At 43.5% G+C, this 19690-nt stretch overlaps 1 long non-coding RNA gene across 1 annotated transcript; it reads right to left on the minus strand.

The window, feature by feature from the left end:
- Window positions 1-201: 201 nt before the first annotated feature.
- On the minus strand, window positions 202-19038 carry LOC116980176. The gene is made up of 3 exons (XR_004413875.1): window positions 18817-19038; window positions 7922-7925; window positions 202-211 (listed from the first exon to the last, which is right to left on the minus strand). It is a non-coding gene; the product is annotated as an uncharacterized LOC116980176 (long non-coding RNA).
- Window positions 19039-19690: the final 652 nt, after the last annotated feature.

Genomic DNA, 19690 nt, shown 5'->3' on the forward strand with positions numbered 1-19690 from the left:
CGATTACAGCTCAGCATTCAACACCATTATACCATCAAAACTGATCACCAAACTCGGTAACCTGGGCATCGACCCCTCCCTCTGCAACTGGATACTGGACTTTCTAACCAACAGACCCCAGTCTGTTAGGTTAGACAAGCACACCTCTTCAACCCTCACCCTGAACACCGGCGTTCCACAGGGCTGTGTGCTGAGCCCCCTCCTCTACTCCCTCTTCACCTATGACTGCACACCTGTACATGGTACTAACACCATCATCAAGTATGCAGATGATACAACGGTGATTGGCCTCATCAGCAACAACGATGAGTCGGCCTACAGGGAGGAGGTCCAGCACTTAGCAGCATGGTGCGCTGACAACAACCTGGCCCTTAACTCCAAGAAGACCAAGGAGCTCATTGTAGACTTCAGGAAGTCCAGGGGCGGCACGCACACCCCCATCCACATTAACGGGACGGAGGTGGAACGTGTTTCTAGCTTCAGGTTCCTGGGAGTCAACATCTCCGATGACCTCTCTTGGACCCACAATACCTCAACTCTGATCAAGAAGGCTCACCAGCGTCTCTTCTTCCTGAGGAGACTGAAGAAGGTCCATCTGTCTCCTCAGATCCTGGTGAACTTCTACCGCTGCACCATCGAGAGCATCCTTACCAACTGCATCACAGTATGGTATGGCAACTGCTCTGTCTCCGACCGGAAGGCATTGCAGAGGGTGGTGAAAATTGCCCAACGCATCACCGGTTCCTCGCTCCCCTCCATTGAGTCTGTCCAAAGCAAGCGTTATCTGCGGAGGGCGCTCAGCATCGCCAAGGACTGCTCTCACCCCAACCATGGACTGTTTACCCTCCTACCATCCGGGAGGCGCTACAGGTCTCTCCGTTGCCGAACCAGCAGGTCCAGGAACAGCTTCTTCCCGGCGGCTGTCACTCTACTCAACAACGTACCTCGGTGACTGCCAATCACCCCCCCACCCCCCGGACACTTATTATCACTTATTATTATTTATTTAAATCATTTGCTATGTCGCTCTTCCAGGGAGATGCTAAATGCATTTCGTTGTCTCTGTACTGTACACTGACAATGACAATTAAAATTGAATCTGAATCTGAATCTGAATCTTTAGAATGATGTCAGGGGAGGGGACAAAGATAGAATTGTAATCAGAGATAGTAAGATTAGTGGGAGAACTGGGAAGGGGAAGGGGATGGAGAGAGAAAGCAAGGGCTATCTGAATTTAGAGAGGTCAATGTTCATACCACTGGGGTGTAAACTACCCAAGCAAAATATGAGGTGCTGTGCCTCCAATTTGCGCTGGGCCACACTGACAATGGAGGAGGCCCAGGACAGAAAAGTCAGATTGGGAATGGGAGGGGGAGTTGAAGTGATGAGCCACCGGACGATCAGGTAGGTTAAGACGGACTGAGCAGAGGATGATAAACCTTCAGCTGGGCTGCATTTGAACTATTGTGTGCAGTTCTAGTCACCCAATTACAGGAAGATAGACACAAAAAGGTGGATAGACACAAAAAGACTCAGCGTGTCCCCCGACACCCATACTAATAAAGAATCTATCTATTTCTGCCTTAAAAATGGCAGAGGGAATGGAGGTATATGGATCAAATGCAGGCAGAAGGGATTGGTTTAACTTGGCTCATGAACTCACACACCTCTATGATCACTCCTCATCCTCCAGCATTCCAAATAATAAAGTCCTAGCCTGCCCAACCTCTTCCTATACCTCAGGCCCTCAAGTTCTGGCAACATCATCATAAATCTTCAGTGCATTGTTTCCTGTTTAACAACATCCTTCCTACAGCAGTGTGACTAAAACTGAACACATACTCCAAATGCAGCATCACCAATACCCCGACTTCTATACTCAATACCCTGACTACTGAAGGCCAATGTACCAGCCTTCTTAATCACCCTCTCTACCTGTGATGCCACTTTAAAGGAACTATGTACCTGCACTCCGAGATTCTTCTGTTCTACAACACTCCTCTGGCCCTGCCATTCACTGAGACGGTCATGCTCTGGTTTGACTTCCCAAAATACTCCACCTTACACTTATTTGCATCAAACACCATTAACCATTCCTCATCTCCCTTGTCCAATGTGTCAAGATCCTGCTGTAATTTTTGATAACCATCTTTGCAATCTACAATGCCACCCAATTTAGTGTCACCCACAAAGTTACTAATCATGCCTTCTAAATTCTTATTCAAATCATTGATATAAACCACTAATGGTTGATACAAACACTAATGGGCCCAGCACCGACCCCTGAGGCACACCACTAATCACCGGCCTCTAGTCTGAAAAACAACCTTCCACCATCTCGGCTTCCTTCCATGAAACTAATTCTCTATCCAGTCAGCTAGCTCTCCCTGGATCCCATGGTTTGCCCTCATCAACATTTTTGGTTACTTAAAAAAATGTAATCAGATTCATAAGGCACGATCTCACACATAAAACACCATGCTGACAATCCAAATGCATATATACTAATCCCTCAGAATCTTCTCCAATAACATGCATACCGCAGATATTAGGCTCACTGGACTATCCTCTTCAGGCTTTCTTCTTCTTCTTCTTCTTTGGAGTTTTACGGCAGCCGGCATCCGCAATGTTGCATTGCTGCCACCTTCTGGCTTCATTCCACAGTACTTATGTCTTTATATTAGATCCTTTTTATAAGCCCAGAGGCCCTCAAGAAATCAAACAACAACTTTATTCCTTTTCCTTTCCCTCCACACTCTAGAATGTTCTTTACTGATATTTCTGTCAATCCAATTTTCCGCATTTCAATGATCATAAATCCTCTTTCTGTCTCATATCTCCTACATGCAACTAGGGCATGCTGAACTGTTTCTGGTTGATGGCATTCCTCACACAGCCCAGTAGGGTGTTTTCCCAATATTTTTAATGTGCTGTTCAGGTGAGTGTGTCCTATCCTCAATCTTGTTAATACTACCTGTTCTCTCCTGTTCCCCCCTCTTCTTGCTGTAATGCCCACTCTGTTTTGTAGCGAATAGAGGTGTCTCCCCTTTGTCTCCTGTTCCCAGTATTGTTGCCATTCCTGATTTATTTTCTTCCACACAATGTGTTTTCCTTCAGATTTGGATAGTTGTAAGTTTACCTCTATGTTTCTTTTTTTTTACAGCCTCCTTTGCCAATTTATCCACCTTTTCATTCCCTAGAACACCAATGTGTGCTGGGACCCACAACAAAGTCACGTCACTGCCCCTCCTTGTCACTTGGCTTAATAGTAGCAGGATTTCATAAACTAAGTCAGGCCGCCTATGGGATGCACCAGACCCAATACTCTGGATTGCAGATAATGAGTCGCTACATATTACTACTTTACATGGTTGCACCTGTTCCATCCACCGAACTGCCATCAAAATAGCGTACAGTTCCACTGTATATACTGTCAAATAGTTGTTTGTTCTTTTGTTCCTCCATGTTAATCTGGAGTCAAAATGAACCCCCAGGAAGCAGAAATCTTTAACTCTTTCCAAATTGTTGCCGTATAGTTTTAACTGGACATCCTCTTTAATTTTCTTCCTTGTCAAAACCATTGTCTTTGTCTTCTCTATAGAGAATTTAAAACCCCATTTCCCTCCCCACTCTTCCACCTGAGCTATCCCTTGCTGTACTTTTTCCACGATAAAATCTATATGCCTCCCCCTTCTCCATAGGCTGCCATCATCTGCAAAGAGCGATCGCCCCATCTCTGGTTGAATGTTTGCAAATATATCATTGATCATGACTGAGAATAGGATCGGGCTTATCGCACTTCCCTGGGGAGTTCCATTCTCGACTACACATTTACTAGAGATGTCTGACCCTATTTTAACTTGGATACTTCTACCGTTGAGAAAATCCATTATCCCTCTTCAGGCTTTTCCTCACAGCCCTTCTTAAATAGAAGCACAACATTAGCCAGTCTTCAGGCACCTCATCTGCATCTAATAATGATTCAGCCAGGACACTTATAATTTCTTATTTAGCTTCCCACAGAGAATAAATATTCTCTATTAAGGACAAGCAATTGGCCCTTTGTAATCAGCTCTTTTTAATCACACACTAACCAAATGTTTCCTCCTAATAAACTACATTAACTTAAAGTCCCTATGGGCTATGTGACAATCTACTAGTCCTATTGACTGGGATCTAGAGGTAAAGCCACTATTTTGCTATAAGAATTTTGTCTGTAATTTACACCAAGGTAATTACGGTAAAATCAACTCTTTTATCTCACGTGAGCTCATTTATTAGAGCCATTTGTAAATTATCTGGTTCACGTTATAAAAACAAGATGCATCACTATGCAACCCAATTCTTAATCTGGTATTAAATTCAAAACACATGCCTGATCCCAGTATAATTTACAATTGATTGGAATCCTAATTGACCACATCATTTCCAATTCACTGCACTGTTGAATTATTTGCATGAATGCAATAGAGAAAATGGTTGTACGTATCCAAGTTTAAAATCTACATCTTGTATTCCTCATCTTGAAAGTAACCTGAAATTTGTGTATGTCCACTGAAACAAGATGTTCCATTGGGTTTTCAAGTAGCCTCATGTACAAGTAGATAGGGAGTGCAAATTCTCATCAGTGGAATGTGCAAGAAAAGGAAACATTTTCCAAGCCCCAGGGATTGTATTGATCAAGCTTGAACACATTGTCACATAATTGTCCAATATCTTCTAAAATCAGTGTATGCCGATACTTTCCAACCAATGTTTTGATTCAATTGATTGAAAGATTAGCATGGAAACAGGGCCTTCGACCCACCAAATCCACACTGACCAACAATTATCCATTAACACGAGTTCTATGTTATCTCACTTTTGCATCCACTCCCTTACACACTAGAGGCAATTAACCTACAAATCCGCTTGTCTTAGCACTGAAGGAAACCCCCGAGTTCACAGGCAAACATGCAAACTTCACTCAGTCAGCACCTGAGATCAGGATCGAACATGATTCTCTGGTGCAGTGAGACCACAGTGCTACCAGCTGTTCCACTGTGCTGACCCAACATTTTCATAGAGTCATAGAATGTGCAAACAGGCCCTTCGGTCCAACTTGCCCACACCGACTAACATGTCAAGTCACGAGTGTTTTATTCTCATATGTCCCAGATAGAACAATGAAATTCTTCCTTGCTGCAGCACAACAGAATATGTGGGGTGGAAGATGCAACCTTCACGTGGCCCGCACTGCTTCGACTAATGCAATCAACTCGACGTGCACAAACGGAAGATCAAATAGAATCCTACAACTTTAAGCTGTGCACGCCACACGAAAGAAAAAGAAGAAGAACAGAATATGTAATCATAATAAATAATATGATAAACAAGAGAAAAAAAAAGTTCAGTGTGTATATATACACACATACTCACACACTCATATATATACAGTATAAACTTATACCTATATGTACACATATATACATGCATACTTACTCACATAACAAACAATAACAGTGCAATAATAATAACAATAATAATAATAGCCTATTGTAGTTCAGAGCTTATGAGGTTGTAGTGTTTAATAGCCTGATGGCTGTAGGGAAGGAACTGTTCCTTAACCTGGACCTTACAGTTCTCAGGCTCCTGCACCTTCTTCCCGATGGCAGTGGTGAGATGAGTGTGTGGCCAGGATGGTGTGGGTCTCTGATGATGTTGGCTGCCTTTTTGAGGCAGCGACTCCGATAAATCCCTTCGATGGTGGGGAGGTCAGAGCCGGTGATGGACTGGGCAGTGTTCACAACTTTTTGCAGTCTTTTCCGCTCCTGGACGTTCAAGTTGCCAAACCAGGCCATGATGCAACCGATCAGTATGCTCTCTACTGTGCACCTGTAGAAGTTCAAGAGAATCCTTTTTGACATAGTGAACCTCCGTAATCTTCTCAGGATGTAGAGGCGCTGATGTGCTTTCTTTATAATTGCATCAGAGTGCTGGGTCCAGGAAAGATCGTCGGAAATATGCATGCCCAGGAATTTGAAGTTTTTGACTCTCCACCATCGTCCCATTGATGTAAACAAGATTGTGGGTCCTCAACCTTCCTCTTCCAAAGTCCACAATTAGTTCTTTGGTTTTACTGATATTGAGCCAGGTTGTTGTGCCTGCACCATTTGGTCAGTCGGTCGATGTCACTTCTATACTCTGACACATCACCATCTGTAATTTATCCCACAACCAGCTACACTAGTCCCACCTGCCCACGTTTGGTCCATATCCCTCCAAACCTATCCTATCCATGTACCTGTCTAACTGTTTCTTCAATGTTGGGATAGTCCCTGCCTCAACTACCTTCTCTGGCAGCTTGTTCCATACACCCACCACCCTTTGTGTGAAAAAGTTACCCATCAGATTCCTATTAAACCTTTTTACCTTCACCTTGAAGCTATGTCCTCTGGTCCTCAATCCCCCTACTCTGGGCAAGAGACTCTGTGCATCATGATGTCTGTATCTAAGATTATTATCACAAAAAGACAAATGTAACAAAAAAAATCCAAGGAGCGTTTACAAGTTGCAGAGCTGTGCTACAAAGAGCTGTTGCTCAATCTAACTTAGTTTAGAGATACAGCGTGGAAACAAACCCTTCGGCCCACTGAGTCTGCACCTTGCATTGATCACCAGTACACTAGTTCGGTGTTATCCCAGTTTCCCCTTTTACACATTCGGGGGAATTTATGGAAGGCAATTAACTTCCAAACCTGTATGTCTTTGGTACATGGGAGGAAACTGGAGCACCCAGAGAAAACACACGAGGTCACAGGTCAAGAATGTACGAACTCTGCACCGACAGCACCTGAGGTCAGGATCGAACTCGGATCTCTAGCGCTAAGAGGCAGCAGCTCCACCAGCTGCACCACTGTGCCAATTTATTATGGAAAGTATTAATAAACATTAGGATGCAAAAATGACCTAGGATGTTACTATACCTGAAGGGTTTTAGTTATAAGAAGAGACTGGATAGGCTGGGACACCTTTTCCTGAAGCATAGGAGGCTGAGGGGTGACCTTATGGAGGTTTATAAAATCATGGGGGTCATAGGTAAGGTGAATAGCTACAGACTTTTCCCCAGGGTCAGACAGTCTAAAACTAGAGGGCATTGGTTTAAGGTGAGAAGAAAAAGGGACCTGAGGGGAAATGTTCTCACACAGTGAGAATATAGAATGAGTTGCCAGGTGAAGTAGTGGAGGCATGCAAGACACAAGACAGGTACATTGATAGGAGAGGTTTTATGGGCCAGGCTGCATGTAAGTGGGGTTAGCTGGCTGGGTGACTTGGTCAGTATGGATGAGTTGGGCTGAAGGGCCCATTTCCTGTTTAGCTCTATAACTCCACGTGTTTATGATATTTAAAAAATAATTTTAACAAAATGAGAGGAATGCGACATTATTGGTTGAAAGAGGTTACAGGGTTTGACAAATTCATGAAGAGTAATACCTTATTTTAAACAATGCACTGCTTCCTCAGTAACATATTGAGATTCCGAATCTAGATCTCGTCCCTGCACATTTTCAATAAACATACCTCAGAAAACCCCGGAGAGTAAAAACAATGATCTGAAATAAACAGTGTAAATTCATAGTATCGATCAGCTTTAATATTTCAGTGACCCAATTCCATCAAGAAGCAAATCCACTCATTGGATAAGTAGGTAAAAACTAATGAACACGCAGTATGAAATATTTGGACAAATCCTCCAGTAGAATCAACTACACCAGGTCAAGACAATTGCATTGATCAGCATTTTCAAACTATATCACATTTCAGCAACTGATCAATCATTTGTTACTGACAGCTTTAAAATCACAAAACATTAAGTGCAGGAGGAACTCATTGCATCTGGCAGCATCTGTGCAGGGAATGGACAGGCAATGTTACAGGTCACAACCCTTCTTCGAACTTAAGATGGGTCCCAAACTGAAATATCACATGTTCATTCCCTGCACAAATGCTGCCTGACCCACTGTTTGTCCAGCACTTTGTTTTGTTGCTCAATATTCCAGCCTCTCCAATTCATTGGGTCTTCAATTTTAAAATCACACTACACCTGGAGAACAAAAAGAAATGTTCATAAAATGTGTCCAATTAATATATTGTTTGTAACTGCCTTTCTTGTGTAGACTGTGCAGCGTCCCTAGAGTGTGACATTTATGAACTGAAGAGCCAATTAGTACATATATTAATAATGACCAGTATTGGAATTAAGGAAAATTATGGATGGCAAGATCCCACATTCAAAATCAAATAAAGAATTGTTGAGGCTTTTGGCATCATGCAAACTTGGGCCCATCTCTGTAAACCTCACAAAGAAGAATACCTCACAAATTTTGCATATAAACTCCTTTAAAATATTTCTACAATAACTCTCCCGATAAATGCAGGTTGTAGTTATTGTTGCTGTGAGGATTGAAAGTAACAGGCTCAAGAAACTGCTTACCAATCCTTCCACCTACAGGTCAAAACATGATGTAATACAATCAGATTGAAGGGATGGTGGACAACACCTATGGGGGATTATGTTGAATTCTCAAGTAAATCCAGCTTGATTGAATCAGACAGTACGTTAGACAATTATGTTGCATCTTGTATTGCAGTGAATGATCGATGACATATGTATTTGGTAGGAAATAGACATGGATAGAAAGGAGGCATCCCTTTCCAGGAGCAAGTAATACCTGAGGTCATTGCAATGAGGGTTCGCCTTGTCATCTTTATAGCCCCTACCCAAACTGAAAACCATGCAAAACTATCCTCTATAATTAATCACTAAAACCTGAATCACTGGAAGTTCATGATCATTGATTGAATATTTGGTGAGAGCCATGCTTCAAATTACCATCAATTTCAATTTTCCCAATGATTTCTTTGTTGCTGTGTTTTACTTCAGTCTTCAAGCTGGATATCACTGACAATGCCAGTTATATTTATTGCCAACCCCTAATTGCCTAGAGAAGGTGTCTGTTGAGAAACTGTTGTCCTTCCAGTGAAGGAACGCTCATAATACCATTCGAGTAGTCTAAGCGACCTATTGCAGTACAATTTATACGTAGTCAGGTCTGCAACCACTGTGCACTACTGATAAAGGCACTGACTGTTTCCGATGGCATGTCAATAACGCAGACAACCTTTTATCAGAAATTATTACATGTCTCGAGACTTGTTGACAGTGTTTTCATCTAATCAAGTGAACTGTATTCTAACATGCTTCTGACTGGCACCTTGTAGTTGGTGGAAAGTGTTTGGAATGTCACTTGTCATATGATATCAAGTTTATGATCTGCTTTTACAGTTGTGGTTTAGTTTTAGTTTTTAGTTTTAGAGATACAGCATGGAAACAGGCCCTTCGCCCCACCATGTCCATGGCTGATCATTGATCACCCTTTCTTTTGGTTGCAGGACGAAACTGGAGCAGCTGAAGGAAACCCATGTAGCCACAGGGTGAAAGTGCAAACTCAGTCAGGATTGAACCCGGCAAAGATCCTATAGTGGAGATCCGCTATAGGATCTTTGGAACCCGGGTCTTTAGTAATGTGAGGCAGCAGCTCTACCAGCAGTGTCACTGTGCCACCTGTGGTATTTATGGGCCAGGACTATTCCAGTGCAGGTCAAAGGTAAGCCCCCCCCCCCTCCCCCGCCCCCAGGATATTGATGTTGGGTACATTGACAAAGCCATTGAATATCACTGGTAAGTGGTTAGATTTCCTCTGGAAATGGTGATTGCCTGGCATTTTGTGTTATAAATGTGGTGCCACATCAACCTGTGCCAGAATGGGGTCCAGATCTTGTTGCATGTTGCCATGGGTTACTCCAATTGAAGAGCTGTGAATGGAATTGCACGTTGTGCCATTACGAGCAAACACTCCCACATCTGCTCTTGTGACCGAAGGAAGCAGCTGAAGATGGTTGGGCTCAGTACGTAAACCTGATTGATACTTGTTCTTGTGGCTGGAATCTACAATAACCACAACAATAGAAACATAGATTCAGTCCTTCGAACCAGCACCTCCATTCAATATGATCATGGCTGATCATCCAGAATCAGGACCCCGTTCCTGCTTTCTTCCCATATGCCCATTCTGTTAGCCCTAAGAGCTATATCCAACTCTCTCTTGAATACATCCAGTAAATTGGCCTCCATTTCCTTCGGTGGCGGAGAATTCCACAGATTCACAATTCACTGGGTACTTTACTCAGTACTTTGAGGCACCTTTGGCAGTGATTACAGCCTCAAGTCTTCTTGGGTATGATGCCACAAGCTTAGCACACCTGTATCTGGATAATTTTTCCCATTCTTCTCTGCAGATCCTCTCAAGCTCTGTCAGGTTGGATGGGGAGCATTGATGCACAGCTACTTTCAGGTCCCTCCAGAGATGTTCGATCGGGTTCAAGTCCGGGCACTGGCTGGGCCACTCAAGGGCATTTACAGACTTGTCATGAAGCCACGCCTGCATTGACTTGGCTCTATGGTTAGGGTCGTTGTCCTGGTGGAAGGTGAACCTCTGTCCCAGTTTGAGGTCCAGAATGCTCTGGAGCAGGCTTTCATCATGGATCTCTCTCTACTTTGCTCCGTTCATCTTTCCCTCGATCTTGACTAGTCTCCCAGTTCCTGCTGCTAAAAATCATCCCCACAGCATGATGCGACCACCACCATACTTCACCATAGGTATGGTATTGGCCAGGTGATGAGCGGTGCCTGGTTTCCTCCAGATGTGATGCTTGGCATTCAGGCCAAACAGTTCCATCTTGGTTTCATCAGACCAGAGAATCTTGTTTCTCATGGTCTGAGAGTACTTTAGGTGCCTTTTGGCAAACTTCAAGTGGGCTGTCATGTGCATTTTACTGAGGAGTGGCTTCCGTCTGGCCACTCTACCATAAAGGTCTGATTGGTGGAGTGCTGCAGATATAGTTGTCCTTCTGGAAGGTTCTCCCATCTCCACAGAGGAACTCTGGAGCTCTGTCAGAGTGACCATCGGGTTCTTGGTCACCTCCCTGACCAAGGCCCTTCTCCCCGATTGCTCAGTTTGGCCGGGCAGACAGCTCTATGAAGAGTCCTGGTGGTTCTAAGGTTCTTCCATTTAAGAATGACAGAGGCCACTGCGCTCTTCGGGACCTGCAATGCTGCAGAAATTGTTTTATAACCTTCCCCATACCTGCGTCTCGACACAATCCTGTCTTGGAGGTCTACGGACAATTCCTTTGTCTTCATGGCTTGGTTTTTACTCTGACATGCACTGGCAACTGTGGGACCTTATATAGACAGTGTGTGCCTTTCCAAATCATGTCCAATCAATTACATTTACCACTGGTGGACTCCAATCAAGTTGTAGAAACATCTCATGGATAATCATTGGCAACATAATGCACCTAAGCTCAATTTTGAGTGTCATAGCAAAGGGTCTGAATACATATAAATGTGATATTTCAGTTATTTATTTTTAATTACTTAGCAAAAATTTCTAAACACCTGTTTTCGCTTTTTCATTATGGGGTATTTTGTGTAGATTGATGACTTTAAAAAAAAATGGATTTAATCCATTTTAGAATAAGGCTGTAACGTAACAAAATGTGGAAAGAGTGAAGGCGTCTGAATACTTTCTGAGTGCACTGTAGTTCTCGTTGCACTTTCCCTTTTCCTAATCTGACACCATGCACAACGACTGCAGTTTTAATCAAAGTTTTTGATACCACATTCAGCTAGATACTGCATTGATGCCAAGGGCTTTCACTCTCACTCTCCTCTGTAATTCAGCTCTTGGTCCCATGTTTGGACCATGACTTCATCATCTGAGTGGTTTGTCAGCAATCTACAGAAGTACATGGCAGAAAGCTTTCATGAATGCTCAAAATATAATCTTTACATCATGGGCATTGTTGGTGTTTCATATTTTTTTTAATATGCTGGTTTAATTATTCTCAAAGCAAATTTGACAATTTGATGAAAGAGATCATTTGTTTCTTGAACTATTATGTTGATTCCAAAGATCAGTTCAATGACGTAAATTACACTCTAAATAGAATTATTAGGTGGAGATATCATCCATTAAAATCTGCTGCACCTGATTAGGGTGGTCATGTAAACACTGAGACTTTATAGTTGATACCTCTCCAGCACCAACAAATATGTGCTGGTGATATAATCTGGCCAGGCGGAACGAAAGTGTAACCCTGTTTATGTTAGCATATGTACCTTGGAATCTTTAATAATGTGCTGACAGAAATATTGTAAAAATGACAGGATAAACCCAATGGCAGGAATTTTTTCAATAAAATTGAAATATTGCTGCTTGTCCCTGTTAACACAGTTAACGTTAACACAGCACCCCAGGTGTAAAAATCCGGTTACTCAGAGTGAGCTGAACTGAACCACCATGATAGCAAGAGCAATGCAGTAATTCCTATCGACCTTACGAGTACACAGTGAGGCATAGATTCTGTCAAAGGTTCCTGTCACACTTGTTGACTGCTTTGGGATAAGTTGGTCTTGCTGTTTATGATTCCCATGTGTGGTCATGTGTCCTGCTCTCTGGACTGTAGATGGTATATTGTTCCCAGAACCGCTCCTATGAACTTAACACAACAGCAGAGGGCCCAGTGATTGCACTACCAAATTATTAAACCGTTCCAGGTATTAGAGCAAAAAACAGACTGTTGGAGAGACTCAGCTGGTCAGACAGCGGCTGTGGAAGCAGACGGATGGATAATATTTCAGTTTCTGATGCAGGGTCTCCACTTAAAACTTTGACCATATCTTTGCCTCCATGATGGCACCTAACCTGCTGAGTTCCTCCCTACAGTTTGTTTTTAGATCCAGATACCAACGTCTGCAGTCTCTTGTGTCTCTGGCTCAGGTGTTTGCATTCACTTTCACTTTTTTCCATTTCCACTGGTCAACAAGAACCTGTTCAGTCTTTTTGGAAACATAGTCCAGTTCCTTGTCATACCATCCAGCCAATGTTCTGCTCCACATATTTAACATCCTTAGAGTCACAGTCATATAGCATGGAAACAGGCCCTTTGGCCCAACTTTCCCATGCTGACCAAGATGCCCAGTCTCCACTCAGACCACATAACTGCGTTAGGCCCAGATCACTCTATAACTTGTCTATCAATGTACCTGTCCAACTGACTTTGTTAGAGTACCTGCCTCAAGTACCTCCTCTTGCAGCTTGTTCAACATACCACCCATCATCTGTGCAAAAAAGTGCCCCTCAGATTCCTATTAAATTTTTCTCCCTCAACTTAAACCTATGAGCTCTGTTTTTTTGATTCCCCTACTCTGGGTAATAGACTCTGCATCTACCCTTTCTATTTCCCTCATGATTTTGTACACCTCTATAAGATCACTCCTCGTCCTCCTGTGCTCCAAAGAATAAAGTCCTAGCCTGCCCAACCTCTCCCTTTCGCTCAGGTCCTGGCAACATCTTGTACATTTTCTCTGCACTCATGCACTCTTTCCAGCTTAACATCAGCATCCTGCTATAAGGAAATTTCCTTCTGCATTTCTTATTTTCAGTTGCATTTCATCTGATGTGCTTGAAACCTAACAACTGTTCAAACATTCCAAAATGTCAAACAGTTCTCTTTGTCCTGAAATTAAACTAGGTTAATTTCACCATTCCTTCTCTATACTCAGCCTGTGACATCCCCTTAAACACGAGTCTCCAGTCCATAAATCATGCTCTAACTGCTTTTAGTTTGTGTCCTCAGGATGGTACCTCATTTAAGTCACAGTACACCACATTCAACCTTCAGATTCCTCCCTGAGTTTTCAGTCCATTGTTGCTCCTCGCAGTTCCCAATTCCAGGCTTAGTCACAATCATTTGAATCCTTCACACTAATTCTAAGTTATCCCACTTTCACACCCACTCTCTACACACTTGGGGCAATATGCAGAGGCCAATTAACCTACAAACCCACACGTATTTGCGATGTGAGAGGTAACCAGAACACCTGGAGGAAACCCACGTGGTCACAGGGAAAACGTCCAAACAGACAGCACCCGAAATCAGGATCAAACCTAGGTCCCTGGGAGATTGTGGCACCAGCACTACCAGCTGCACACTGTGCCCCCCCCCCCCCCCTATATATCCTTATATAACATATAAGGATATATGTTGGGCAGGTTTTTTACATCGAGGGTGGTCATTGGCTGGAGCGGGTATTGATTGAGGCAGATACCGTGGTGGCATTTAAGAGGCTTTTTAGGGATGTGAGGGATAAGATGATTAAACCACCATCATTGTGAGGGGCCGAGTGATTGTAGTCCGAGTGAGGCGTCCGATCAATAAAGACTGTATACTGAATTGTATAAAAATAGACGTTTTTCCTTTGCTCGGTGTGTCTCAACTTGGAGAGGCACCCGATTCTGCAGACTCGCAAATAAAGCATTTCTTGTTTCCACGATTTAGTCTCTGAGTAGTGATTGTGAGCACAAACCATATATCTCACAAGTTGGGGGCTCGTCCGCGATCGCCACTCCGGCCGCTTGACGGAGGCACGAAAGGAAGGGAAGGTGCACCCTGCTGATTTCAGCAGTCTCTGATCTCCTTGCTTGCCGTCAGCGGTTTGAGCTGTGGTGCTTGAGCGTTAGTGATTGTGAGCACAAACCATATATCTCACAGGGAGATGCTTGCAATGGAGAGATGTAGATCATGTGCAGGTAGATGAGTTTAGTTTATCCCGGCATCATGTTTGACACAGCCATTCTAGGTCTGTTTCTCCCTGTATTGTTCTATGTATTTAGTTGAGTTTAGTTGAGTTTAGTTTAGAGATACATGTGGAAACAGGTCCTTTGACCAACCGAGTCCACACCGACCATTGATCACTCATTCACACTAATGCAGTGTTATTCCACTTTCTGATCCACTGCCCACACACTAGGTGCACACAAATTACCTTCAAACCTACACACTATGGGATGTGGGAAGAAACCGGAGCAGCTGGAGGAAACCCGCACGGTTACGGGGGAACGTACAAACTCCTCACAGACATTACCTGAAGTCAGGATCGAACCCAGATCTCAGCCACTGTGAGGCAGCAGTTCTACCAGCTGCTCCATTGTGCCGCCCTATGTATATCTATGTAAAGCAGATGTTTATGCACTGGAAAACGAGTGGGTTTGAGCTGTTCCACACACCCCACAAAATTAGAGGTGAATCCTGGATCCATGTGATTTCTCAGAGCTGCACCTTTGATCTGGAGAAGGTGATTGAAGGAGAATTTGTTCAATGTGAGAACTTGTTTCCCATCTGCAATAGTCTGCTGAATAAAATGGAGGAGGAAAGACATTTTTAAACACATGAGGTCTGCAACGACTGGTCTTTTGATCCTCATGCACGGTTGAACATTACATAAAGCACACGAAGGGAAACTGTGCACCCCACAGTGAAAACACTCCACCTGGGCCCAGTGAATGTCTAGACATGGCAATAGATGTAAGAAGTCCTGTTTCAAAGCAGCAGAAGCAACATCAAGAGAGAGATCAGGAAATAGTTCTTCACAGAAAAACTGCAGTACAGGTATCAACATTCAGATGGAATAATGAGGCAAACTCAGGACTAATTTAAGCAACAATTGGATGTGAAATAATGCAACTCTATCTGCTTACTGCATGAATGCAGTAAGTAGTCTCCAAAGTCCTTTCTTATTCCCAATTATCTTGTGTGCTATTGTTGAGTAAGTAACAACCAAATTGACATCAATGTATTGAAGCATAAGATTCACAGGACGGGAATGGTTTTCACTTGAGTAGATTGTGTATACCTTTTTATCTTGAGAGCATACACATATTTATTATCTCACAATTAAAAATAAAGGTTTTATGAAAAATTTGAAATGACATTGAGAAACACCTTTGGGGCAAAAATAATATTGCAGTATTCCGTGAGTACAATTTACACCCTGTCATTTAATTAAAGAAACTGTCCTCTTAGGAGGAACACTAACAGGAGGACATTGGCAAGGAACCAGTGGTGCAATGGGAATTTTTTTCCCCTGAGATCTGACCAAAACTTTATACACTTATTTAAATCACAACCTACTGGGTGTAAAAGCTCCAGAAGAAAACACTTGCTTCCTGTGGTGCTTGGCTCAGAAGAAAAGCAGCAAGCCATCTATCTCGACATGACAACAGCAAAATAGGGAGTGTGCCAGACAGCCATCAATATCCATCTTGATTAATGCAAAAAGTAACAATTCTAAAAACCCACCAGGGAAGGGGATGGTTGGACCTGCTACAAGGAACAGTCTTCATTATGACACTCAGTACCTCACCGATGAAGAATTAGTTGACTAACACAACACCTGATACTCAAACAGTGACACAAAAACACACAGCTTGCTCCGTATTCAGGTCTTTCCACTGATATAGCCTCAGCTATGGGGAGATTAATGAAACCTCATTACCTGCCATGGCAAAGTTGCTTCTACGCTTTTCTCATCTTCATCTCAGTTTCCCAAACATGGCTCCATCAGAAATACTGGAATTCCCTTGGCAACAAATTTATTCCATTTATTTTTCCATTTTGTTATTGCCAAAGAAAAACGTCATTGCATTGCTTTTGAAACATTGTTGAGAGAATATTTGTAAACTTCTGATAATGCTTGTGTAGTTAGAAAATAAAGACATTATATACTAGAACAGTTTTGTAATCTCAGCTTTCAGTTTTCCAGTCATTCTAAGGTTGGCAAAGTAATCGACAAATCAAAATAATATCACAAACAGAAAAAAGAAAATACTGGAAATACTCAGCAGGTCAGGCAGCATCAGTAGGGGGGGAAGGAATCAACATTTAAGGTCAGAAATCTTTCATCAGAACTGGTTGAAAGTGAAATGTTGACTCTGTGGGTGGTGTCATTGATCGTGAAGATGGTTATCAAAAATCACAGCAGGATTTTGATCAGCTGGGCAAGTGGGCTGAGTTTACTGCAGATATATGCAAGTTCTAGCATTTTAGGAAGTCAAATCAGGGATATTTGTTAAAAAAAAAAAAATTGGATCAGATTCATGACCCAATCTCCCATGTACAAAACCATCCTTCAGAATTCTCTGCAGGAACTTGCCTACCACAGATGTTAAGCTCATTGGTTTATAGTTCCCAGGCCTTTCCTTGCAGACTTACTTAAATACAAGCACAACATTAGCCCCCCTCCAGTATTGTGGCAACCCACCTGTGTATAATGATGTCTAATACATCTCAGACAGGATGCCTGCAATTTAGCTTTCCACAGATATATCTGATCAGGCTGGGAGATTTAGCTCATTAACCCACTTTCCATATACACAGAATCTTCTTGGATTTTCTTTAATATTACCTGCCAGAGCTATCTCCTGCCCCCTTTTTGCCTTTCTGATTTATTTCTTAATGTTCCTCCTCAGTTCCCAAAACTTATCCAGAGATACACATGATCACAGCTGCCTTTACCAGCCCCATGCCTCCTTTTTGTTACCTGACCAGATTCTCAATTTCACTAGTTATCCAAGCTTTCTTACTCCCACATGCCTGATGATGCGCTATACAAGATAACCACACTGCCCATCCCTGCCAGCTCCAATGCCTAATATACCTGCAAGAATTACATTAGTTCTGACTGTCCTGGCAGACCCATTGTTTCTGCCTATTCGTGTCCTACCAAACTTATTTCCACATACCTTGACTCCATCCTATCCCCCCTGGTTAAATCCCTCCCTACCTATGTTCAAGACACCTCACACACTCTTCGTCTACTCCAGGACTTCCGTTTTCTGGGCCCCCATTCCCTCATCTTCACCATGGATGTCCAGTCACTCTACACCTCCATCCCCCACCAGGAGGGTCTCAAAGCCCTCCGTTTCTTCCTCGACCGGAGAACCAACCAATTCCCGTCTACTGATACGCTCCTCCGCCCAGCGGGGCTGGTCCGTGCCCTTAATAACTTTTCATTTGACTCCTCCGATTTCCTCCAAATTCAAGGCGTAGCCATGGGCACGCGCATGGGCCCTAGCTATGCCTGCCTCTTTGTAGGGTACGTTGAACAATCCTTGTTTGAGGCGTACTGTGGCCCTATCCCCGAACTCTACCTCCACTACATCGACGACTGCATTGGTGCTACCTCCTGTACCCACACACAACTCACTGACTTCATCCACTTCACCACTAACTTCCATCCGGCACTCAAATACACCTGGAACATTTCCGATATTTCCCTACCATTTCTTGACCTCACTATCTCCATCGCAGAGGATAGACTCCTGACCGACATCCACTATAAACCCACTGACTCCCATGGCTATCTGGACTACACTTCTTCCCACCCTGCTTCCTGTAAGGACTCCATTCCGTACTCCCAATTCCTCCGTCTACGCCGCATCTGCACCCAGGATGAGGTGTTCCACACCAGGGCATCGGAAATGTCCTCATTCTTCAGGGAACGGGGGTTCCCCTCTTCTACTATAGATGAGGCTCTCACCAGGGTCTCTTCAATACCCCATGACTCTGCTCTCACTCCCCATCCCCCCATTCGTAACAAGGGCAGAGTCCCCCTTGTCCTCACCTTCCACCCTACCAGCCGTCACATACAACAAATAATCCTCCGACATTTTCGCCACCTCCAACATGATCCCACCACTTGCCACATCTTCCCATCTTCTCCCATGTCTGCTTTCCGCAGAGACCGCTCCCTCCGTAACTCCCTGGTCAATTCGTCCCTTCCCACCCGAACCACCCCCTCTCCGGACACTTTCCCTTGCAACCGCAGGAAATGCTACACTTGTCGCTTTACCTCCCCCCTTGACTCCTTACAAGGACCCAAGCCGTCTTTCCAGGTGTGGCAGAGGTTCACCTGCACCTCCTCCAACCTCATCTATTGCATTCGCTGCTCTTGATGTCAGCTTCTCTACATCAATGAGACCAAGCGTAGGCTTGGCGATCGCTTCGCCCAACACCTCCGCTCGGTTCGCACTAACCCACCCGATTTCCCGGTGGCTCAGCACTTCAATTCCCCCTCCCATTCCGAATCCGACCTTTCTGGCTTGGGCCTGCTCCATGGCCAGAGTGAGGCCCACCGTAAATTGGAGCAGCACCTCATATTTTGCTTGGGCAGTTTGCACCCCAGCGGTATGAACATTGACTTCTCCAATTTCAGGTAGTCCCTACTTTCTCCTCCCCTTCTCAGCTCTCCCTCAGCCCACTGTCTCCACCTCTTCCTTTCTTCTTCCCGCCCCCCCCCCCCCCCCCCGCACCCTAACATCAGTCTGAAGAAGGGTCTCGACCCGAAACATTGCCTGTTTCCTTCGCTCCATAGATGCTGCCTCACCCGCTGAGTTACTCTAGCATTTTTGTCTACCTTAGTTCTCACTGATGTCAGAAGTAATCAGAAATACATTTTTATAACTTGAAGATGATTGTTGAGAAATTTATCGAATGCATGTATAGACAGTATAAGACCACAAATAATAAATGAAATGATGTTTAGTATGGGTACAAATGTGTTAACAATTTTGAAGTTCATTTTTCATCCAGTTATTATTTATCTGCTTTTGATGAACCCGAAGGCAAAGGCAATTTTTATACATTCCTTTCCGACCAACCACGTAATACCCTAGACAATTCTGCATTGTACTACTAAAGTACAACTCAAACAGTTTTTAATTGGTATCCTTTATCTTTAAGATTA

This window comes from Amblyraja radiata, chromosome 13, assembly GCF_010909765.2.
Source record: "Amblyraja radiata isolate CabotCenter1 chromosome 13, sAmbRad1.1.pri, whole genome shotgun sequence".
NCBI classification, from domain to species: domain Eukaryota; kingdom Metazoa; phylum Chordata; class Chondrichthyes; order Rajiformes; family Rajidae; genus Amblyraja; species Amblyraja radiata.